At 48.1% G+C, this 23,779-nt stretch overlaps 12 non-coding genes across 12 annotated transcripts; 3 read left to right on the top strand and 9 right to left on the bottom strand.

Annotated features, from left to right (window-relative positions):
- Positions 1-464: 464 nt before the first annotated feature.
- On the bottom strand, positions 465-537 carry TRNAA-AGC. The gene has a single exon. It is a non-coding gene; the product is annotated as a tRNA-Ala (tRNA).
- Positions 538-1,925: 1,388 nt separating this feature from the next.
- On the bottom strand, positions 1,926-1,997 carry TRNAG-UCC. Its single transcript has one exon. It is a non-coding gene; the product is annotated as a tRNA-Gly (tRNA).
- A 2,177-nt stretch (positions 1,998-4,174) lies between these two features.
- TRNAE-CUC lies at positions 4,175-4,246 on the bottom strand. Its single transcript has one exon. It is a non-coding gene; the product is annotated as a tRNA-Glu (tRNA).
- Positions 4,247-4,881: 635 nt separating this feature from the next.
- Positions 4,882-4,953, bottom strand: TRNAD-GUC. The gene has a single exon. It is a non-coding gene; the product is annotated as a tRNA-Asp (tRNA).
- Positions 4,954-9,473: 4,520 nt separating this feature from the next.
- TRNAE-UUC lies at positions 9,474-9,545 on the top strand. The gene has a single exon. It is a non-coding gene; the product is annotated as a tRNA-Glu (tRNA).
- An 804-nt stretch (positions 9,546-10,349) lies between these two features.
- TRNAL-AAG lies at positions 10,350-10,431 on the bottom strand. Its single transcript has one exon. It is a non-coding gene; the product is annotated as a tRNA-Leu (tRNA).
- A 1,542-nt stretch (positions 10,432-11,973) lies between these two features.
- TRNAD-GUC lies at positions 11,974-12,045 on the bottom strand. Its single transcript has one exon. It is a non-coding gene; the product is annotated as a tRNA-Asp (tRNA).
- A 1,973-nt stretch (positions 12,046-14,018) lies between these two features.
- TRNAS-AGA lies at positions 14,019-14,100 on the bottom strand. Its single transcript has one exon. It is a non-coding gene; the product is annotated as a tRNA-Ser (tRNA).
- A 2,478-nt stretch (positions 14,101-16,578) lies between these two features.
- On the bottom strand, positions 16,579-16,652 carry TRNAN-GUU. Its single transcript has one exon. It is a non-coding gene; the product is annotated as a tRNA-Asn (tRNA).
- A 2,686-nt stretch (positions 16,653-19,338) lies between these two features.
- Positions 19,339-19,410, top strand: TRNAP-AGG. Its single transcript has one exon. It is a non-coding gene; the product is annotated as a tRNA-Pro (tRNA).
- Positions 19,411-21,546: 2,136 nt separating this feature from the next.
- On the bottom strand, positions 21,547-21,618 carry TRNAE-CUC. Its single transcript has one exon. It is a non-coding gene; the product is annotated as a tRNA-Glu (tRNA).
- Positions 21,619-23,356: 1,738 nt separating this feature from the next.
- TRNAG-UCC lies at positions 23,357-23,428 on the top strand. Its single transcript has one exon. It is a non-coding gene; the product is annotated as a tRNA-Gly (tRNA).
- Positions 23,429-23,779: the final 351 nt, after the last annotated feature.

The following is a 23,779-nucleotide window of genomic DNA, read 5'->3' as shown; positions in this document are numbered from 1 at the left end:
AAAGGGAACGTGAGAATAAGCTCTGTTATTTTGTACTCCCCAAAGCGCGTAGTTCAGTGCTTTGCATCAGTGAGGGCTCAACAAATACAATCGATTGACTAATGCTTATTTGGAAAAGACCTGTAAGAGAAGAAGGTTCAATCCTTCAATTTCCGGGTCACGGGAACCAGTGGAGCCTTTTGAGGAGAACAGAGAAGTGGTCCGAACGATTCTTCAGGAAGAGAATCCGTTCAGCGGCATGTGATATATAGATCGGAAGGAGGGGAGCCCGGAGGTAGAGAGACCAAAGAGAAGGCGAATGGAACTGTTTTATCGGAGGCAAGACCAGAACCTGTAGCCAGATGGGGATGCAAATTCTACAGTCCTAAGCATAATCATTTGAACCTGTTGCTTCAACAGCTAAAACAAATAAAGGATGCCATAGCGTCGCCAAGACTCGTAACTGCTCGGGGAAACGGCAAAACTGGAGGATGCGGGCATCGATCCCGCTACCTCTCGCATGCTAAGCGAGCGCTCTACCATCTGAGCTAATCCCCCAGCAGTTGTGTATATCTCTCTGTCTGTTCAGACATTATCGGTACAAAAGAAAGTGAGGACAATTCGGCAACAAATAGGGACAATCTCTATCCACCGGGCTCTGAGAAATCAAAATCAGCTTCCTTCCCGGTTCTCAGCCTCACAGTCCCTGCTCGGGGAGAGGTTTGGAAGCGGAGATGCCTCTTCTTTTCTCCCGCAGCCCCCCCACCCCCCACCCCCGTCTCCTCGGGGCGCAGAGCGGCGGATGGGACGGAGAGAAGGCCCAGGGGGCCCGGGGCCTCGGGGGTTGGAGGGGAGAAGACGGGCCCGCTGGCACCAGGGGATTGATGATTGATCCGTTTTTACATGAAAGGAATGTCCGCCGCCCCCTTCCACCGACCAGTCCTGTCCAGTGCCGGGGGGTTTGTTTTAGATCGGGGGCGGCAGTGAGGACAGCTGTCCGGCTCCGTCCTCTCCGCTCCCGCAGCCCCGAAGGCGGCATGGTGGCGGCGGAGTCAGGAGCGGCAGCAGCAGATCTCCGGGGCCGGCCGGGAGTCCCCCGGCTCCGGAGGACCATCTGGGGTCCCCCCCGCCGCGGGGGTCAGCACCAGGCTCACCCGCTCACGCTGGATTTCGGAGGAAACCTCACTGACTTCCGACGTCAGCCTGGATTTCTTTCTCTCCAGATTCACGGAAAGTCTCTCCTCCCTCTTCCCCAGGGCTTCCCCTTCGCTGGCCGGATGGGGAGACCTCCTAATTCCCCGCGGAATTCAGATTGTGCCGAAGGCATATGGGACCTCTGCCTCTTATGGATATCTTGAGGGATTTCTGCTGAATAACCTGCAATAACAAAAACTATTCCTCGCTATCATGGAACCAAAGCAGAGATTCCAGGCGATCGCTAGAAGGGGTAATCGAAGCGCCCGCCTTTCTCGGTCGGTAAAGCATGAGATTCTTATTCTTGGGGTCTTGGGTTCGAGCCTCACGTTGGTGAAGCAAAGCTGGGAGTCAGGAGACCTGAGTTTCATTCTGGGCTCTGGCACACGCTAGTCATGTGGCCTTAGTCATTTAATTTCTGTATGGAAATAAGATACCTGTCTTCCCACCCCCTTAGACTGTGACCCAAATGTGAGACAGGGTGTGGGCCCGATCTTCTTCTATTGTAGCAACCCCAGTGCTTATCACACAGTTAGGGCTTAAGAAATAATTGAGTTATTCTCGCTACCATAGCTGGGAAGGTGGAGAGCATCGTCGAAGACAGCGTTCTATTAGCTCTGAGGAAATGAATTTGGGGTTGGGGGGCGGGGGGGTGCCCCACTCCAGCAATCCAAGCCCTTTCTTTCCTGTCAACATCGCTGGAGAGACCCGCACGAGGACACTGATTGCTTAAATAACTAAAATGGAACTGCTGCGTTGGCCGGGAATCGAACCCGGGTCAACTGCTTGGAAGGCAGCTATGCTAACCACTATACCACCAACGCTGCTCCTCCTAAATCCTAAGATGTAGCCCTAACAGGTCCTTAGATTCCTTAGCCGTTTCAGCCCAACTAACAGGATTTGTTATTACGTGAGGCATTTCTGAAGGGAATTTGGGCCGGCCCTGAGTTTTTAAGGATTTCCTCCTTTTGGGCCGGTCCTGGATTTTTAAGAAATCTTCTCCGGGGCATTTTGCCCAGAAAAGCGTTAGCTTTTACCCAGTTTCTCGCCGCCTTGTAAAGTGACGGACCAAAAAAGAGGAAAAGTTTGCCGTTGGCCCTCTCTTTAATAATAATAATAATAATAATGATTTGAACCCGGGACCTCTCGCACCCTAAGCGAGAATCATACCCCTAGACCAACGAGCCAACTCTCCATGTCACCTCACATTGCTCCATTGGTCTACCTATGGGGATTCGTACTTGCCTGACACTCTTTCTTGCCCTATCGAAATACTTCTCCCCAGAGGGACACACTCGAAAATGTCAAAGGTGAAACGGCTTCCTCGCTCCCCTTCCCGATGTAGTCTAGGGCGTGCAAGCTCGTGGACTGGGGCAAGGGGGGGAAAGGAGGGCGTGTCAGAGGAGCGACCAAGGGCCGGGAACGGAATCCCTGGAGGGTGGGTTTCCAAACCTTTCCCACAGGAGAAAAGTCTTTTCCGCTCGGTTCCGATCTCCCACGACACGGTTCTTAGCGTTGTCTGAGCTCCGAAATCGTGAGGAGCGGGGTTTTCTACAGCTCCTGGACGGAGGTCTGCCCCAGGACCGGGCCGGGAGGCGGCGCCGCTGCTGAGGCCAGGGCCAGCTTGGCCGTGGGTAGAGGCGGGAAGAGCGGGGCTCTGAGCAAAAAGAGGCAGAGCCTCTTGACACAAAATCCGATTGATACCGAGACATATAATATTCATTAGTGAACTATCACAGTGTGCAGAGCACTGCATTTAGCGCTTGGGAGACTACAAAATAACAATGAACAGAAACATTCCCTGTCATTACGAGCTTACATTCGGGGGGGGAGAGGGGGCACACATTACTAGAAATAAATTAAAGATATGGACATAAGTGAGTGTGGCTGAAAACAAACCCATCTCCCTGTCCCTTCTGTCTCTCCACGTCTCACCCAATCAAGCGCATCTCTCCCCCTGTCTAGAATACGTTGTACTGTCCATATCTCTCACTAAACTGCTTACTCCAGGAGAGCAATTCTACTAATTCTATTTCCCCTGGTACAGTGCTCTACGCACAATAAGTGCTCAGTAGATCAAGCAATCCATCAATCAATCGCGTTTTTTGAGTGTTTACTGTCTACAAAGCACTGTACTACATGCTTGGGAGAGTACACTATAACAGAGTTGGTGGACACGTCCCCTGACCAAAACGAGCGTACAGCCTAGAGGGGGAGACAGTCCTAAATAAAACCAACAAATTACTGCTATGTCCAAACCCTCCAGAGACGGGGGTGGGAGGGGTGACAGAATTATTGGAAATTTCCGAATAGGAATAAAGACTTGAACAGCATCACTGACAGCCATAGAAGGTGGTGGCCCCTGGGAAGTAGCATGCGTGGTGCAGTACGATAGCATTGACGGTTGAGCTCTGACTTGTGGTTGCTGGAACAGCGGTTTAATTCTGAGTCTGAGAATTGGGGAATAATAACTTTTTCCTCTTTCTTCCCGTGAGCATCATTCTCAGGCCCACGGTGGAATTCCGCCTCCTTCTACCTCCCTGGTTCTGTGCGGTTCTGGACCAGGCCCTTTCGGGGATAGCAGAAGTGCAAAAGTACTTTATTCATTCATTCGTATTTATGGAGCCCTTACTGTGTGCAGAGCACTGTACTAAGCGTTCGGGAGTGTACAATGCAACAATAAACGGAAACATTTCCTGCCCCGTCCACGACATGAAGGAGTTTAGAGTCAAGACAGACTTAAGAAGCTGATATGGAGTCTTTCACTGCACGAATACATCTGGGGTACGTGGGCTGAGTGATCTGAACTGGACTTCTAAACCTCACTGTAAACCCTAAAATCTGCTACAGACAACAGCAGGGTGAGTAGCAGAGGGAGAGTCGATTCCTCCTCCTCCTCTTCGTCCACCTGAAGGAAACTGAGGAAAAGGGACTGGTGACGGTCTGAAATAAACACGTATGTTTTCTGTATTGGGTGGCGTGAACCAGGTGAAAAAGCTTCTTCCCTGACCGGGAATCGAACCCGGGCCGCGGCGGTGAGAGCGCCGAATCCTAACCACTAGACCACCAGGGAAACCGATGCTCTGTTCCTTCCTGAAAGCCTTCAAATTATTTATTTATATTAACGTCTGTCTCCCCTCTGCAGTGTATACTCTTTGTGGACAGGGACGTGACAACGGACTCTATTATTTTGTACTCCCCGAAGTGTGTAGTACAGTGCTCTGCATCTAGTGAGGGCTCAATAAATACAATCGATTGATTGATGCTAAATTGGAAAAGGCCTGTAAGAGAAGAAGGTCCAAACCCTCAATTTCCGGGTCACGGGAGCCAGCGGAGGCTTTTGAGGAGAAGAGAGAAGTGGTCCTAGCGATTCTCCAAGAAGAGAATCCGTTCAGCTGCATGCAATATTTAGCTGCGCTGGCGTGACGTTCCTGTAGCCGGCCCCAACCCGCAAAATCTCTTCAGCTTCCGGGGCTGCAGGAGCTCCTGAAACACGTTGTTGAATGTTCCTCTTTGTCTCCACCCATGGACTGCAATGATGTTACTCCGAAATCCCCAGCCTCACCTGTCCTGCGGTGTCCCCGCTGAAAGACGTGTCACTGGTGCGGGGTCCAAACGTTTGAGTGCTTGTCCTTTGATTGCTTTGTCGCACGTTGCAAAGGAAAGGTCAGTTTTAGCAAGAGAAAAGGAAAAGAAAGACGACAATTTCTCCCCATCGGGGAATCGAACCCCGGTCTCCCGCGTGACAGGCGGGGATACTCACCACTATACTAACGAGAAACATGTGAGGAGCGCCTTCTGCTACCATAGTAGACGCCGGTGATGGATGTCATTTCGCTGAGCTCCACTAAAAATGACCATAGTGCAACGATTGAGATGGATGGCAGAAGAAAGCGTCCACTTTATTTTGGGGATAATCCCGGTCTCAATTCTAGGAGGTGTTTCCAGCGAATCCCACGAGTCACGGAAGAGGAATCCTCATTCCGACTCCACTCAGCAGCTGCTCCTCAATCGTCCGGGTCCAGGTGCCAGCGGGATTGCCCAGCCGGACCGGCGCTGCTCTGGGAGTTATTGCAATCGTACGAGGCAGGGGGGATTCGCTGAAAAGACCAGAACATCTAGACTCTGAGAAGCTGAACCTGGGGAAAAGCAGAACCTGGGTGGACAGGTGTGGGGACCTGGACCCAAGGAAGAACTGGTCAGATGGGCTGGGAAAACACGATGGGTGGAGGAAGAGGCGGGGTCCCTATGTTACGAGCCTGCAACATAAAACCAAGGTACTGTCAATATATATATATATATATATATATATATATACATATAAGCAAGTGCTTAGCAAAACAGCGCACACTTTGAGTAAGAAAGTGTTGTCTGTCTCCCCCTTCTAGACTGTGAGCCCGTTGTTGGGTAGGGACCGTGTCTATATGTTGCCAACTGCTACTTCCCAAGCGCTCGTAGGTACAGTGCTCTGCACACAGTAAGCGCTCAATAAATACGATTGAATAAATGAATGAATAACAAACCATCAATGGCATTTCTTAAGCGCTTAGTAAATGCAGAGCACTGTAGTTAGCGCATAGGAGAGCACAATATAACAGATTTAGCCCAGAATGATCTTACGGTATAGAGGGTGAGACAAACATTAATATTAATAAATGGGTAATTTATATGATCTAATTTAAAGATATGTACATAAGTGCTGTGGGGCTTTGGACTGGGGCGAAGACCTTGGGCAAGTCACTTAACTTCTCTGAGCCTCAGTTACCTCATCTGTAAAATGGGGATTAAGGCTGTGAGCCCCACGTGGGACAACCTGATCACCTTGTATCCCCCCAGCACTTAGAACAGTGCTTTGCACATAGTAAGGGCTTAACAAATGTCATTATGAATTAATTAATTAAATGTCCAAATGTCACAGATTCAAGTAACACAGAAGGGAGATCTAAGATGACAAATGAAAATTGCTTGTCAATGAAGAAAACCTTTGCCAGAGTTTTGGACTGTTGGTAATCAGACAGAACAAGTTTCAAGCCATAACTGATTTAACTCATTAGCCACATAGCCCATGGTTTCTCGGAGAACATACTACTTTGATTTGCATGACTGCCTGATAGGAAAACCTAAGGAGCCAAGCTCTTTAGTTAAAAAGTCACACGTCCGAGGAAAGCATGAATGCAGTCTCTCATCACCTACAGCCAACTACAGTTAGAAACGATGAGTCTCGTCACCTCTGCCGGAAAACCGAGGCCATTTGAATCCAATATGATCCTGACTTACCGTATGTGCCAATAATGTCCAAACAGACACAAAAAACGGTGGTAGTCCCCGGGGAATTAGCTCAAATGGTAGAGCGCTCGCTTAGCATGTGAGAGGTAGTGGGATCGATACCCGCATTCTCCACTTTTGCCGTTTCCCCGCGCAGTTATGAGTCATGGTGAGTCTATGGCATCCTTTATTTGGTTTATCTGTTGAACCATCCGGTTTAAGTGTAGATACTTCGGACTGTAAAATTTGCATCCTCATCTGGCTATAAGTTCTGCTCTTTCCTCAGCTAAAACAGTTCCATTCGCCTCCTCTCTGGTCTCTGCCTCCGGGCTCGCACGGATGGGAAAGTAGAGGAGAGGAGAGTGAGGGGGATGAAGGGAAGGAAGGATGACTTTGAGGAGCTCAGACCTGATGGTGTTAATTTTACTAATGCAGTAGGTGGCCAGATCGTTGGGGGTGAGGGATGGAGGAGGGGGAGGAACAGGGGGCCTGAGGAGAGAGTTAAATATCCGGAACAGCTGACGGGGGTGGTGGGCATGGGTGTCAATAAGGGAAGAAAAATAGTTTTGCCTGGCAGAGGAGAAGGCAGAGTTAAGGAAGGAAAGGATAAATTTAAACTGAATAAGTTTGGTTTGGTGTTTAGACCACGAGACCACCAGGGAGAGCATCAGCAGGAGTTCCCCCAGCCATGGGGAAACTATTCTTGTGCCTCTTTCTGGGCATACAAACCAGTTGAGGAGAGACGGTCCTACACGCCCTGGGCAGGAGGAGCTGCCCGGGAGGAGGCAGCGTGAAAAACCGTGACACAGCTAAGACGGGCGAAGGGGCGCATTTCGGGTCCCGGGTTCAGTAGCACCCGAGGAAAGAACTCCTAGGAACCAGGGGGGAGGGGGTGACCCAGAACCCTGTCTCCCTGGGACCATGGGTGTTCTGCCCCAGTTCCCCCTTATATCGAGTGTCCCGGACCTTCCCCCGACTCCTCTCCCCTGTCGCGATATCAACCTTAATGTTCGTGTGACTAGACGGCCTCGAATTCCCAAAGAGATTTCTTCTACTGTCTATCTCTTCACGATTCAATGTTTCTTTCTGCCTTGAGATTACGTATCCATCAATCAGTCAATCAGTCAATCAAAATGATTTATTGATCCCTTACTGCATGCCGAGCGCTGTACTAAGCGTTTGGGAAAATAGGATACAACAGATTTGGTGGACGTGATCGCTGTCCATCAGGCGCTTACAGTCTATGGGTGGAAACAGACTTTAAACTTGATTTTGAATCGAAGAAGAGTGGAATACCTACTTCTGGTGCACAAGGGTCGTGTCATTATTATATTATACTTTCCCAGGAGATTAGTGCTGAGTTTCTCAAAATGCCGACGGTTTGAATCATTGTCATTTCCTGAACTGAATATCCAAAAATCATAGATTCTTCCCGGTTACCCAAGGAAAATTAGGTGAATAGTGTTGACTCGGTCTCCCAATCTCTTTCGTAGTTCCAAAAGGAAGTCACCAGGGGTAGGGCTCAAACCCTCAGGGAAACACATACAATGGATTTTAAATCCAGCGGCTTAACCAGTCAGCAATTCCCAAGCGCTTAGTACAGTACTCTCCACACAGTAAGCGCTCAATAAATACGATTGAATGAATGAATGTACGCAAGTTAATTCCTCGCTATATTCACTGGGTGCGAGGGCAGATACTTCTTTTCCTATGTTGGGTGACGGAAAAGAGTTTCGTCCTGCCTTTTCGTGGCCTCCAGTTAACCCACGACCATGTTCTCGAGTCGGAAGGAAGTGAGCCCAGAGGCAGGGTGACCAGCAAGTAGGCGAATGGAACTGTTTTAACGGAGGCAAGACCAGAACTTGTAGCCAGATGGGGATGCAAATTCTACAGCCCTAAGTATCTACATTTGAACCCGATGATTCAACAGTTAAACTGAATAAAGGATGCCATAGAGTCGCCATGACTCGTAACTGCGCGGGGAGACGGCAAAAGTGGAGAATGCGGGCATCGATCCCACTACCTCTCACATGCTAAGCGAGCGCTCTACCATCTGAGCTAATTCCCCGACAGTTGTTTGCTTCTTTGTGTCCGTTCAGACATCATTGCCACGTACGGTCAGGCGGGATCGTATTGGCTTTTAGGCAGAGGTGATGAGATTGATCTTTCTAGCTATAGTAGGCTGTTGGTACTTTGACGTGTGAGTTTTCAACTAATGAGCTTGGCTACTTAGGTTTTCCTATCAGGCAGTCATGTAAATAAAAATAACATTTTCCTCGAGAAACCATGGACTATGTAGCTAATGAGTTAAATTAGTTATGGCTTGAAACAATCTGTCTGATTACCAACAGTCTAACTCTGGCTAAGTTCTTCTTTATTGACAAGCAATTTTCATTTGCCGTGTTAGATTTCCTTTCTGTGTTACTGGGATATGTGACCTTTGGACATTTCATATTCGACCCACTCGAATGGAGCACAATTACTGTGTGCAGAACACTGTACTAAGCGCTCGGGAGAGTACAATGCAGTCAGGGGCAATGCATGTCAGGGGCATGATCCTTGCGAAATCAAAGCTCTTCCCCTTTGGTAGCCTCATCACCTAACCCAACCCAACCAAATGAGGAATGTTTGGAATTGATGGTAAGTATCTAGTCGGCGCGGGGATTTCGGGCATCCAATAGCCGGTCCGAATTAAGCAGTGTGGGGAAGGAAACGTTTTTCTTTCTACAGCGGGATGGAACAGTGCGGTGATGAGGGAAGATGAGGCGAAGTTGGAGGCGAGGGTGGTGAAAAGTGCTGGCACGATTGGTCCCAAAATCTCCTTAGACAGTGAGTACCATGTGGGGACAGGGATTGTCTCCAACCTGATTAGCTTTTATCTATCCCAGGGCTTAGAATAGTGCTTAAAAGTGAGGCGACATATGTCATATATCATCATATATCACATGTGATATAATAACATTAATAATAATCAAAGGAGCGATACTGCGGTCAAAAATGTGAGGTAGGAAGGTAGAAACAAAAAGTTATAGAGTTCCCTGGTGGTCTAGTGGTTAGGATTCGGCGCTTTCACCGCCGCGGCCCGGGTTCGATTCCCGGTCAGGGAAGCAAAGTTTTTGCAATTTTCCTTTGCTTTTACCCAAGCCCCAGATGGAAGCCATGACTGTGCCTAAACACTTCAGGTCCAGTCGACTGGACTGGACTCCTAGACGATTCCTTCCTCCCTTTCTTCAGTTGGCCTTGTTTGAAATTGAGGGAAGCCGAGGAAACTGCAACCAAGCGGAGTACTAGCCATTCATTCTTTCAGTTGTATTTATTGAGTGCTTACCGTGTGCAGTGCACTGTACTAAGCGCTTGGAAAGTACAAATCGGCAGCATAGTCGTTCTATATTCAGAGCGTGACGCGGAAGGTCGAAGGAAACGTGCACTCCTGTTTTTTCAGAGCAATCTATGACTCCTCCAGCCACCTTCTCCAGCGCTTCCAAGGATTTTTGAGAATGAGGAAGGGACAGGATTTGGTGGAGCCCCGGGGAGGCATCTGGGACTGAATAATTAGCTAAATCCTCTGCAGAAGTCACTGCAGAGCACTGTACTAAACGTTTGGCAGAGTGTAAAGGATGGAGGAGAAACCATCCCAGCTGTCCACTTCACCTAGTCGCGAGTAGCATCAGAGGAGCAAAACACGCAGACCCTGTGTAGGGGACAGGAGTAACCCGTGGGTCCCTTATCTCGAGCGGTCCGTCAAGCCCACGGGTTTTCCCTGTGGTTATTTCCTGGTGCTGAGAGGCTCCCAAGAGGAGATGGAGCCTGGAGAGGAGCCGACACGGGCTTAAAGCTAAGTATGGTCCAACTTGGACATTTTTCATGGTAATGGCACTGTGTGAACCGAAACATAAACGCAAAAATGTAAATGGCAGTGGTGGGATTCGAACCCACGCCTCCGAAGAGACTGGAGCCTTAATCCAGCGCCTTAGACCGCTCGGCCACGCTACCTCCCGTAAGGGTCCTCTCAGGACCTTCTATGTAATCTTTCCAGAAGATTGACATTGTTGTAGATTAAAGAATCCGCTCTATTATTTGTTTCACCACCATCATCCAATAGCAAGACTAAATTGGAGTCTGTCATTCTCCCCCCTTCTAGACTGTAAACCCGGTTTAGGCAGGGATTGTCTCTCTTAATTGCTGAATTGTACTTTCCAAACACTTGGTATAGTGTTCTGCACACAGTAAGCTCTCAATAAATACAATTGAATGAATGAATGAATGAATCCTCTCTCCCAAGGCTCCTCAACCACATCTTCTGACCTAGAAAACCTTTCAGGCAACACCTACAGTTGCCTGAAGCACTAATCTCTAAATTGGTGGCTGATTAATGATTACTGTAATGTCACCACACACACACACACACCTCACTCGTTTTTCCTTACCCCGCTGTGTCTTAATTATAAAAGCAGAGATGCGGGATTTGTAGGTTCTTCACTAACGTCTTTATGATTTAGAAAATGTTTCAGGCAAAAGCTGATTTTATCCACTAGGTCCAACCTCTGAATTTGTCACTGATAAATGATTGAAGTGATAGGACCGACAAACATACATGCACGAACTCCCGCACATTGTTTTTTCCTTATCTCCCTGTCGCCGACCTACTGACACAGATGCGGACACTAAATCTTCGAATCACAATGGCAGCTCTCCCAGAATTCAGAGTAACACTAAAGATGAAGAGGAGCCCAGAACAGAAAGGGAGTTTCTTCAATACTTATTTGCTGAAATTAGGATTTGTTGACTCGGCCCCTTTCGTCTCTTCCCAAATCTGATTCTCACAAGGTCCCATTTCGTCTCCCACCCCAGTGAGGCAGTCCTCAGTTTAATTGATCATAGTCCCACTGCGGACAGAGCCCAGGAGTCCACAATTAAAGGCAAAGATACGGTCTGTCTGCGAAAGTTAACGATAGAATGGACCCCCGCCTCATCCCCGTCTCTGGACTCTCACGGCCCCCGGGGCAGTGAATATCTGCGAATATTCTATCCCTCATCACAACAGCTGGTCATTGATTCCTTTTGTCCTCCTGGCACCGGAACTCGGAGACACTAATGTCAACGCCTAGTCTGATGCCTGTTTCCTGCGAAAATCCGTGCATTTGGAATGAACCTAAAGATGGGCTGGTGAGGTCGGATCACCGAGTGGAGACGACGCCCTGTATCGGAGTCAAAAAAGTTAGCTGCGCTGGCATGACGACCCTGTATCCGGCCCCCACACGCACAATCTCTTCAGATTCCGGGGCTCCAGGAGCTCCTGAAAAAACGTTCTTGAATGTTCCTTTTTGTCTCCACCCATGGACTGCAATAACGTTACTCCGAAATCCCCAGTGATATTACTGTCTTGCGGCGTCACCGCTGGAAGACGTGTCCCTGGCGCGGGGTCCAAGCATTTAAGTCGGTTTGGAATGGTATGCTTGTCGTTTAATTGCTTTGTCGCACATTGAAAAGGAACGATTTAGCCGGAGGGGAAAAGGAAAAGAAAAATAACCACTTCTCCCCGTCGGGGAATCGAACCCCGGTCTCCCGCGTGACAGGCGGGGATACTCACCACTATACTAACGAGGAACACGTCAAACGGCCCTTTTGCTACCCTAGTAGACCCTGGTGACTGATGACATTTCGCCGAGCTCCACTAAAAATGACGCTGGTGCTACAATTGAGATGGATGGCAGAAGAAAGCGTCCACTGTTATCTCCGGGAGAATGACGGTCTCAATTCCACGAGGCGTTTCCAGCGAATCCCACGAGTCACGGCAGAGGAATCCTCATTCCGACTCCACTCAGCAGCTGCTCCTCAATCGTCCGGGTCCAGGTGCCGGCGGGATTGCCCAGCCGGACCGGCGCTGCTCTGGGAGTTATTGCAATCGTACGAGGCAGGGGAGATTCGCCGAAAAGACCAGAGCACCTAGACTCTGAGAAACTGAACCTGAGGAAAAGCAGAACCTGGGTGGACAGGTGTGGGGACCTGGACCCTAGGGAGAACGGGTCAGATGGGCTGGGAAAACACGATGGGTGGAGGAAGAGGCGGGGTCCCTATGTTACGAGCCTGCAACATGAACCCAAGGTACTGTCAAAAAATATACATGCAAGCAAGTGCTTAGCATAACAGCGCATACTTTGAGTAAGAAAGTGTTGCAGCCAACAAACCATCAGTGGTATTTATTAAGCGCTTAATAAGTGCAGAGCACTGTACGTAGGGCATAATACAATACAACAGAATTAGCAGATACGTTCCCTGCCCAGAATGATCTTACAGTATAGAGGTGGAGACAAACATTAATATTAATAAATGGGTAATTTGTATGATCTAATTTAAAGATATGTACGTAAGTGCTGTGGGGTTTTGGAGTGTGGAGAATATCAAATGTCCAAATGTCACAGATCCAAGTAACACAGAAGGGAGATCTAACATGGCAAATGAAAATTGCTTGTCAATGAAGATAAACTTTGCCCGAGTTTAAACTGTTCATAATCAGACCGATCAAGTTTCAAGTCACAACCAATTTAACTTACTAGCTACATAGCCCATGGTTTCTTGAAGAAAATGTTACTTTTAATTGCATGACAGGGTCGGTGTCTAATCCATTAGTTTGTATCCACTCCAGCGCTTAGTAGAGTGCCTGGCACACAACAAGCCCTTAACAAATTGCTATTACTGTTATCACAATTACTATGATTATTATTCTTTCAAAAATGGGCAACCGGAACAAGATGTTCACATCGAGATATTCTGCTTCCCCTGCCCTTCCTCCTATCCCTCTGCACCGACATACACACACACACACACACCACTCACATACAGAAAACACAATCTCTCTCTCTTACACACACACAACACACATGCACACTCTGAGTCTGAGTGTGCATGTGTGTTGTGTGTGTGTAAGAGAGTGATTACACTTACAGCCAAGTACAGTTCGAAACGATCAGTCTCGTCACCTCTGCCGGTAAGCCGAGGCCATTTGAACCCAATAAAATCTCACCTCACCGTCCTTGGCAACGATGTCTTAACAGACATAAAGCAGCTGCTTACCAATGGGGAATTAGCTCAAATGGTAGAGCGCTCGCTTAGCATGTGAGAGGTAGCGGGATCGATGCCCGCATTCTCCACTTGTGCCGTCTCCCCACGGCGATTCTGTGGTTTAGCTGGTGAAATATCCGATTCAAATGTAGATACTTCGGACTGTAGAATTTGCATCCCCATTTGGCTACAAGTTCTGGTCTTGCCTTCGATAAAACAGTTCCATTCGCTTCCTCGCTGGTCTCCCTGCCTCCAGACTCCCCTCCTTCCAATGCAGCTGAACGGATTCTCTTCCTCGAGAATCGTTGGGACCACATCTCTCTTTTCCTCAAAAGCCTCCACTGTTTCCGTGAACAAGATATTGAAGGACTGAACCTACTTCTCTTACAGGCCCTTTCCAAATTAGCATCAATTAATCGTATTTATTGAGCCCTCACTGTAGGCACTGTACTACGTGCATTGGGGAGCACAAAATGGCAAAATCTGTACCTATGTCCCCTGCCCATATAAAAAAGCCACGTAGTCGGCAGGATTCGAACCTGCGCGGGGAAACCCCAATGGATTTCTAGTCCATCGCCTTAACCACTCGGCCACGACTACAACTTACGCAAAGACTTACTTCGTGTTCTCTAAGTGGGTCTTGAAGGCTCAATGCTAGTGGCTTTCTTTAGCTGAACAATAATAATAATAATAATGACATTTATTAAGTGCTTACTATGTGCAAAACACTGTTCCAAATGCTGGGGAGGATACAAGGTGATCATGTTGTCCCACGGGGGGCTCACAGTCTTAATCCCCATTTTACAGATGAGGTAACTGAGGCACAGAGAAGTGAAGTGACTTGCCCAAAGCTGGATATACGCCTGGTCGATGACCCTGCATTGGGTCATCCAAATTCTATCTCTTCCCACTCTGAGCAGAAAGGGGTTGGGAATGGGAAGTGTTTCCTCGGCTGGAGGGTGTCAGGAAAGGGGCTCCTCTCGCTGTTGCCGAGTCCGTTTAAGGTCGTCGATCGAGTTTAAAATACAATGCTTCCTGGCCGAGAGTGGAACCCCGGATCTTGTGCTAAGAACGCCGATTTCTCACCACGAGACCACCAGAGAGGGCGTCTGCAGGAGTTTCCCCACCGCAGATAATCACAGGGAAACTGCTTGTGCCTCTTTCTGGGGATGCAAAACAGTGGAGGAGAGACGGTCCTACACGCCCTGGGCCGGAAGAGCTGTCCGGGAGGAGGCAGCGTGAGGAAACATAAAATAGCTTACAAGGACGAAGGGGCACATTTTGGGTTCGGTAGTACCTGAGGAAAGAATTCCTAGGAATGAGGGGTACGTGGGTGACTAGAACCCTGTCTCCCTGGGAGCCTGGGTGCTCTGCCCCAGTTCCCCCTTATACCAAGTGTCCCCGACCTTCCCCCGACTCCTCTCCCCTGTCGCGATATCAACCTTAATGTTCGCGTGACTAGACGGCCTCGAATTCCCAGAGAGATTTCTTCTACCGCCTATTTATCCATGATTCAATGTTTTTGTCTCCGCCTCGAGATTACATATCCATCCATCCATTCATCAATCAAAAGGATTTATTGAGCCCTCACTGCATGCCGAGCACTGTACTAAGCGTTTGGAAAAATACGTTATAACAGATGTTGTAGACGCGATCCCTGTCCACCAGGTGCTTAGAGTCTATGGGAGGAAACAGGCTTTAAACTAGATTATGAATCGGAGAAGAGTGGAATACGTACTTCTGGTGCACAACGATCGGATCATTACCTGGTATACTCTCCCAGACGGTTGGTGCTGAGTTTCTTAAAGTGCCGACGGTTTGATTCATTGTCATTTCCTGAACTGAATATCCAAGAAGCAGAGGTTCGTCCCGGTTACCCAAGGAAAATTAGGTGAATAGTGTTGACTCGATCTCCCAATCTCTTCTGTCGCTCCAAAAGGAGGTTTGCAGGGGTGGGGTTCAAACCTACAAGGAAACACACACAGTAGATTTTTAAGTACATCGCCTTAACCAGTCAGCCATCCTGATGCACGAAAGTTAACTCCTCCCTATATTCACTGGATGCGAGGGCAGATACTTCTTTCCCAATGTTGGGTGACCGAAAAGAATTCCGTCTTGCCTTACCGTAGTCTCCAGTTACCCACGGCCCGTTGGAGTCATTCATTCATTCATTCAATCGTATTTATTGAGCGCTTGCTGTGTGCAAAACACTGTACTAGGCGCTTGAGAAGAACAAGTTGGCAACATATAGAGACAGTCCCTACCCAACAACGGGCTCACCGTCTAGAAGGGGGAGACAGACAACAAAACAAAACATGTGGACAGGTGTCAAGTCGTCAGAACAAATAGAATTAAAGCTAAATGCAAATCATTAACAAAATAAATAGAATAGTAAATATTTACAAGTAAAATAAATAGAGTAATAAATCTGTACAAACATATATACAGGTGCTGTGGGGAGGCGAAGGAGGTAGGGCGTGGGGGATGCGGAGGAGAAGAGGATGGGGAGTCATGTTCACGAATCTCTCATCCGCCTCTCCTTCTCCCTTGGGGGCGGGGATGGGGGGAACGCATTTTATTCAGGCACTCCCCTATGACAGCTGAAGGACCTCCTGGCCCCCTGGGGTTTCTCACCCACCACCAGCCCATCCGGAATGAAGCAGGCTTGATTTCAACCCCCGTCCCCACCTTCACACACACCGTTCTCCGCTTTCATGAAATAGAATCCGGTAGGACACAGATGGTAGTCCCACATGCAATTGTTGCTCACCAAATTCCAGGACGTTCTCCCTGGAAGAGGTACAAATGGGCAGCCAATTATTCATTCAGTTATTCATTCTGCTTCCACTTTATGATTATTAATATATCTGACCCCTTGAGGGTGTGGATGGTGTCGCACAAATCGTTGCAGGCTGCAAAGGCTAAATGAAAATGGGTGGAGGATGGTGTCGGATATGGGGCAGTAGGAGAGAGTGGACGTGATTAAGCGAACCGGCTCTCCGGTGGACTGGCAAGGTAGATATGAGGTTGAAGCAGGCGTGGGTACTCGATTTAAAAAACATTCAGAAGCAATAGAATCGTCCCTGGGTGGGCTTGAACCACCAACCTTTCGGTTAACAGCCGAACGCGCTAACCGATTGCGCCACAGAGACAGATGCTAAAGCGATTCGCTTATGTCTGATTACGGGGACTTAATCCCCACCCTGCTGTCTTCTTGCAGCCTAGATTTGCTAAAAGGTGGACAGGACAGCGCAAATGATCAATTTCAGGGATCCCAGACTGCAAAAACTGATTCACTGAGGAAATCGTCAAATCCCTCCTCAAATCTCGCCTCCTCCAACAAGCCCTCCCGATTCATTCCCAACATTCCCAGGTGGATCCACCCACCAATGACTACCCCTGGATTTATTCATGCACTACCTCTATATCCGACTTGACATTTAGTGTCTTCATCCGGACTCTACTGTTCCTGAGTATTTTTTTATGTCCTTGTCTTCTGTTACAGTACAAGTGCTTTTTGGGCAAGGAATATCCCCTGTGCTCCTGTTGTACTCTTCGAAGCTCTCAGTCTAGTGCTCTGCACTTAGCAGGTACTTAATAAACACTCTTTAATATTAATATTTCCTTAGGGAGCTCCCTTTCGCAGGCGGGATGCAGAAAAACAGGCTAGCCCTGGAGGAGAGTCGCCTCCAGTGGTTTTTCTGAATTCTGAGAATACTCCGTAGCCCACTTCCTGCGGTCAAAAGAAATTCCCTGCAAGCAAGGTCCTAACTTTTTCAGGGAAACCCCATTATATTTGAAGTCCAACACCACAGCGCAGATGAAGTTGTAAGGAGGAGGTTGAAAAGAAAGAGGGTAGAGGAAGAGAAGAGAGGGAGGAGGAGGACAAGGAATAAAAGGAGGAGACGGAGGAGATGGAGAAAAAATAGGAGGAGGAAACGGAGCAGGAGGAGGAGGAGGAGAAGGGGAAGGAGGGGGGAAGAGGAGAAGGAGGACAAGAGGAAGAGGAGGGAATGGAGGAGGAGAAGGAGGGGGTGGAGGAGGAGGAGGGGAACATGGAAGAGGAGAAGACGGAGGAAGAAGAGAAGGAGGTAGACAGGAGGAAGAGGACCAAGTGAGGGAAGAGGAGAAGGAGGAAGAGGAGAAAATGGAGAAGAAAGAACAGAGAAGGGAGGAGGAGGACGAGAAGGATGATGAGAAGGAAGAGGATAGCCCAAGTTGCATGCCTGAAGAATAAAGAATAAATCGGATTTTCTGACCAAGATCAAAGAATCAATATATCTATTAATGAATCAGTTTGATTAATTAATCAAACAGAAAGTCCTTTCCATAGGCTCTCAAGCACTCAATCACGTTGCCCTCTCCTATCTTACTCCCTTGATTTCCTACTACTACCCAGCCCGCACTCTTCGCTCATCTAACGTCAACCGACTCACTATTCCTCACTTTCCTCTATCTCACCACCGACCTCTCTCCCATGTCCTGCCTTTGGCCTGGGTCACCTTCCCTCTTCCAATAGCTCAGACGATCACTCTCCTCACCTTCGAAAGGCTTTTTAAAAGCACATCTCCTCCAAGAGGCATTTCCAGACCAAATCTTCATTTCCTCTCCTCCCCTTTCTTTCGGGGTCGCCTTTGCACTTGGATATGCATCCTTTATTCGCCTCTCCTTCAGCCTCACAGTACGCATGTATGCACAGAGCAGTAATCTGTTGGTTTTATTTATGACTGTCTCCCCCTTCAGGCTGTACGCTCGTTTTGGTCAGGGGACGTGTCTGCCAACTCTGTTATAGTGTACTCTCCAAGCACGTAGTACAGAGCTTTGCAGACAGTAAGCACTCAAAAAACGCAATTGATTGATTGATCTACTGAGCACCTATTGTGCATAGAACACTGTACAAGGGGAAATAGAATTAGTGGACATGATCCTTTCCCTCCTGGAGTAAGCAGCTTAGTGAGAGATATGGATTTAGTGAGAGATATTAGAACAGTGCTTTGCACATAGTAAGCGCTTAATAAGTGCCATTATTATTATTATTATTATTATTATTATATGGACAGTACAACGTATTCTAGACAGGGAGAGAGATGCGCGCTTGATTGGGTGAGATGTGGAGGGGCAGAAGGGACAGGGAGATGGGTTTGTATTCAGCCACACTCACTTATGTCCATATCTTTAATTTATTTCTATTAATGTGTGCCTCCCCCTCTAGAATGTAAGCTCGTAATGAGCAGGGAATGTTTCTGTTCATTGTTATTTTGTACTCTCCCAAGCTCTTAATACAGTGCTCTGCACATTGTAATAGCTCAATAAATGAATATGTTATGTGTCTCGGTATCAATCGGATTTTGTGTCCAAGAGGCTCTGCCTCTTTTTGCTCAGAGCCCTGCTCTTCCCGCCTTCACCCACGGCCAAGCTGGCCTCAACAGCGGCGCCGCCTCCCGGCTCAGTCCTGGAGCGGACCTCCGTCCCGGAGCTGTAGAAAGCCCCGCTCCTCACGGGTTTGGGGCTCAGACGACGCTAAGTATCGTGTCGTGGGAGATCGGGACCGAGCGGGAAAGACTTCTCTTCTGTGGGAAAGGTATGGAAACCCTCCCTCCAGGGATTCCGTTCCCGGACCTTGGTTGCTCCTCTGACACGCCCTCCTTGCCCCAGTCCACGAGCTTGCACGCCCTAGACTACGTGTCGGGAAAGGGAGCGAGGAAGCGGTTTCACCTTTGACATTTTCGAGTTTGTCCCTCTGGGGAGAAGTCTTCGGGTAGGGCAAAAGAGAGTTTCAGGCAAGTATGAATCCCTGTAGATAGACCAATGGAGTGATGTGAGGGAAGTGGTACGGTTGGCTCGTTGGTCTAGGGGTATGATTCTCGCTTAGGGTGCGAGAGATCCCGGGTTCAAATCCCGGACGAGCCCTCCTTTTTTATCACTTAAGAAATGCCCTCCATAGAATCAAATCCTGGTAGCGGGGATGAGAGGTCAAAGACCGGATTAGGCTCCCCCCTCTTCCCAGAACTGTCAGCTGTGTGACTTTGGTCAAGTCACTTAACTTCTCTGTGCTTCATTTACCTCATCTGTAAAATGGGGATTAAAAACTGTGAGCCCCCCGTGGAACAACCTGATCACCTTTTTATTTCCCCTGAGTTTAGAACAGTGTTTTGCAGATAGTAAGCACTTAACAAATACCATCATCATTATTATTAGTATATGTGGGATTCAGTTTCATCCCTGCTAAACCTTCTTTTTCTCCTTCAATTACTCCAGTTTGGGAAAGTATAATAACTACGAGAGTATAAGAGTGTAATACAAGAGTATGATTTCCTACATAGGCTGTTGGGGAGTCAGCGTGGAGGTCGGGGAGGGGTTTCTAAGGATATCTGGAGCCGCGACAGTGAGATGGAAGGTGGGGGCGTCTGGTAAATAATGATGATGATGGTGATGATGATACTTATAAGTGCTTACTATAAGCCAGGCACTGAACCAAGTGCCGAGGTGGATACAATAAAATCAGGTTGGACACAGTCCTTGTCCCTCAGGGGGCTCACAGTCTTAATCCCCGTTTTACAGATGAGGTAACTAAGGCACGGAGAAGTTAAGTGATTTGCTCAGGGTCTTCAGCGCATGCTCTAATTGAGCTCACGCCCCTTTCCCTCCTCTCCTCACACTCTCCTTCTGTCCACCTTCCCCTTATGCCCCAGATGCCCCGCAGCCACTGCCCTGCTCTTTCGCCTCAATCAATCGTATTTATTGAGCGCTTACTATGTGCAGAGCACTGTACTAAGCGCTTGGGAAGTACAAATTGGCATCACATAGAGACAGTCCCTACCCGATAGTGGGCCTCGTTCTGGCCCTGCTCACCTCCACGACCTGCCTGAAGTCTGGAATTGGAAGGTCCTCTCCGGGTGGTTCTGATCTTCCTGGAATCGGCTATGCTCGCACTCCTTCTGACTGAATGGAACAACCGCCGTGGAGTGATATGAGTGGTAGAGGATTTTCTGCTTTAGTTTTGACTTCGAAAATTTGCATCAATTTCCCACCACTCCCGTCTTCTATTTCTCTGATCAGTTCCAGTTCGCTTTTTGCTTCGGCTGGAGGAACAGCAATTCGTATCTCAAAGCCACTGTTTGTTTCTCCATATCCAGGAAGTAAATAATAATAATAATAATGGCATTTATTAAGCGCTTACTACGTGCAAAGCACTGTTCTAAGCGCTGGGGAGGTTACAAGGTGATCAGTTTGTCCCACGGGGGGTTCACAGTCTTAATCCTCATTTTACAGATGAGGGAACTGAGGCCCAGAGAGTTAAGTGACTTCTCTGTAACAACTGTGAGAGAAGAATGAAAGGTGATGCCGAGTGGTTAAGGCGTTGGACTGCTAATGCATTGTGTTCTGCACACGTGGGTTCGAATCGTGGGTTCGAATCCCATCCCCAGAGTCGCAAGGTCAATGTGAAATGTGGGAGCTGGGAGAACAGGTATTGAGTTTTCCTGATGAGGATTCCTTCTCGGAGTCTGATACCTTCTCTCTGGGGAAAAGTTTAAACCTGGGAAGGTAATCAATGAGGAAAATATATCTGGGAGCCACAACGAGTTTACAGTCTACAGCGAGAGACAGACATTGAAATGAACTACGTATAAATACGTACGTGCGAGAGGCCGAGGGTGTTGTGAATAGCAAGGGCTAAAAAGGCAAAGGCGATGCAGAAGAGAGGGAGTAGGGGAAAAGAAAGCTTAAATGGGGAATCTTAAATGTCTTACAGGCAGGAGTTTAGAGTGAGCCTTCCCCCCCCCCCCCCCCCCCCCCCCCGCCGGGGGTACTGCTTTTGAGTCTTTCAATACACGTGCGTTGGGATATCTTAACTGGATTCCTGCAAGCCCTGGGGTCAGTCTGATAAAGATAACAAAGGGCTGAATGGCAAAGAGAGGGCCAACAGCTAACTTTTCCTCTTCCGTCCGTCACTTTCCAAGGCGGGGAGAAACTGGGCAAACACGAACCCCATCCCAACATCGTTTTTGTCTCAATAATCCATATGCAAACTCGTTAAAAAGGGATTTCCCTGACCGGGAATCGAACCCGGGCCGCGGCGGTGAGAGCGCCGAATCCTAACCACTAGACCATCAGGGAACACGAAGGCTTTTTCCAGAGGGATGATTGATACTTCTCACATTCTTGGGATAGTCCAGTACAGATGATGTCCTGAAAGAGGGAACTGCAGTGCAGAAGAGGTGTCAGGGCTGGAGATGTAGGTTTGGGAATCATCCCCTTAGAGACGGAAGTTTAAGTCAAGGGAATGAATGTGATCTCCAAGGGACCGGGTGTAGATGGAGAATAGAAGGGGACCCAGAACAGAGCATGGAGGGATTCCGACAAAGAGACTTAGAAGGAGCAGCCAGAAACATAAGAGGAGAATCAGCAGAGGATAGTTTAAGTGAAGCCAAAGTTAGGTAATGTTCCGAGGAGAAGGGTGTCAACTCAGTCAGGCAATCGTACTTATGGAGCTCTTATTGCGTGCAGAGCATTGCATTAAGTTCCTGGTACAGTAAAATATAGCAATATAATAGACACATTCCTTGCCCTCAAATAACTTACAGGCTAGAGGGGGAAACAGACATTAATATAGATAAATAATTTATAGATATGTACATAAGTGCTGGGGGGCTGGGTGGAGGGATGAATCAAGGGAGCAAGTCAGGGTGACGGAGAAAGGAGTGGGAGAAGAGGAAAGGAGAGTTTAGTCAGGGAAAGTCTCTTGGAGTGGGGAAGCATGAACGTTTTGTAGGAAAATGACCCTGGCAGCAGAAAGAAGTATGGACTGGAAGTGGGAAGAGACAGGAGAGGCAGGAAGATGAGCAAGAAGACTGATACACGTGCAAGAAACGTTCCTTGACCAGAAATCGAATCCTAGCCGCGGGGGTGAAAACACTGAATCCTAACCACTGGATAGCGAGGAATCGCTGGAAAGCCTTTCTGTACCTTCCTCATTTCCCCTTTTCAGTGCAGTGTTTCTCCTTGCTTCTTAATTATTTAGATTCAGATAATAATTATTTGAATGGTATTTGTTAATTGTTTACTATGTGCCGGGAACTGTACTAAACGCTGGGGTAGATAAAAGATAACCCCCTTTCTAGACTGTGAGCCCGCTGTTGGGTAGGGACTGTCTCTATGTGTTGCTGACTTGTACTTCCCAAGCGCTTAGTACAGTGCTCTGCACACAGTAAGCGCTCAATAAATACGATTGATTGATTGATTGATAATCCGGTTGGACATAGTCCGTGACCGACATGGGGCTCACAGTTTTAATCCCCATTTTACAGGTGAGGTAACTGAAGCATAGGGAAGCTACCTGATTTATTCGCTTCAACCATGTGATAATGACTATCACAAAGAATGATAGCAACATTTTCTATAATTATACTTCTTTTTTACAATATCGATAAAAAGGGTGAAGGCGAGTCAGGATGGCCGGGCAATCTAAGACATCATGGTCAGGTTGCAGTCTTTTCCTGGAGGCATGGTTGCAAATTTCACTTCTGACACGTATATTTTTTTTTCTTTCCTCAAGGTTCCAACTTGGTTGGTTCTCGGACAGAAGAGACAGGAGAATGCCTAGGAGTCTGCTATTAGGGACGGATGGTATGTTACCAGTTGACAAAGGTTTCTAATGTTGCCAGGAATCTTTGGACTCTGTGTCATTCTCGGCAGATCCTCGCGGTTGAGGCCCAGGAGGAGATTCCTTAAAAACCCGGGCCTGGCCCAAATTTCCTTCAGAAACGCCCCCCGATAATATCACATCCTAGTAGTCAGCATGAGAGGTCTAAGGCATGGATTTATTAAGGCTACAGCTGGGCTTGTAGTTACAGCAGCGTTGGTGGTATAGTGGTTAGCATAGCTGCCTTCCAAGCAGTTGACCCGGGTTCGATTCCCGGCCAACGCAGAAGTTGCATTTTAGTTAGCTGCATTTTGTTTTTTTAAGCAATCAGTGTCCTCGTGCTGGTCTCTCCAGCGATCACAGGAAAAAAAGGGATGAGATTGCTATAGTGAGCACCCCCCAACCCAATCCAATTACCTCAAAAGAAATAGCAGAACGCTCTCGGGGTGGGGGTGGGGGATGCTCTCGGGGTGGGGGGGGGGGAATGCTCCCCCCTTCCCAGCTATTGTAGCGGAAATAACTCAAGCCCTTATTCCTTAAGCCTTTACTATGTGATAAGCAAATTTGTTGCTTATTGTGTTGCGACAATAGAAGAATATCAGGCCCACACCCTGTCTCACATTAGGGACACAGTCT

Source organism: Tachyglossus aculeatus, chromosome 26 (assembly GCF_015852505.1).
Source record: "Tachyglossus aculeatus isolate mTacAcu1 chromosome 26, mTacAcu1.pri, whole genome shotgun sequence".
NCBI classification, from domain to species: Eukaryota; Metazoa; Chordata; class Mammalia; order Monotremata; family Tachyglossidae; genus Tachyglossus; species Tachyglossus aculeatus.
Note: the sequence above shows the minus strand (reverse complement) of the source record. Positions and strands in the feature narration are given on the sequence as shown.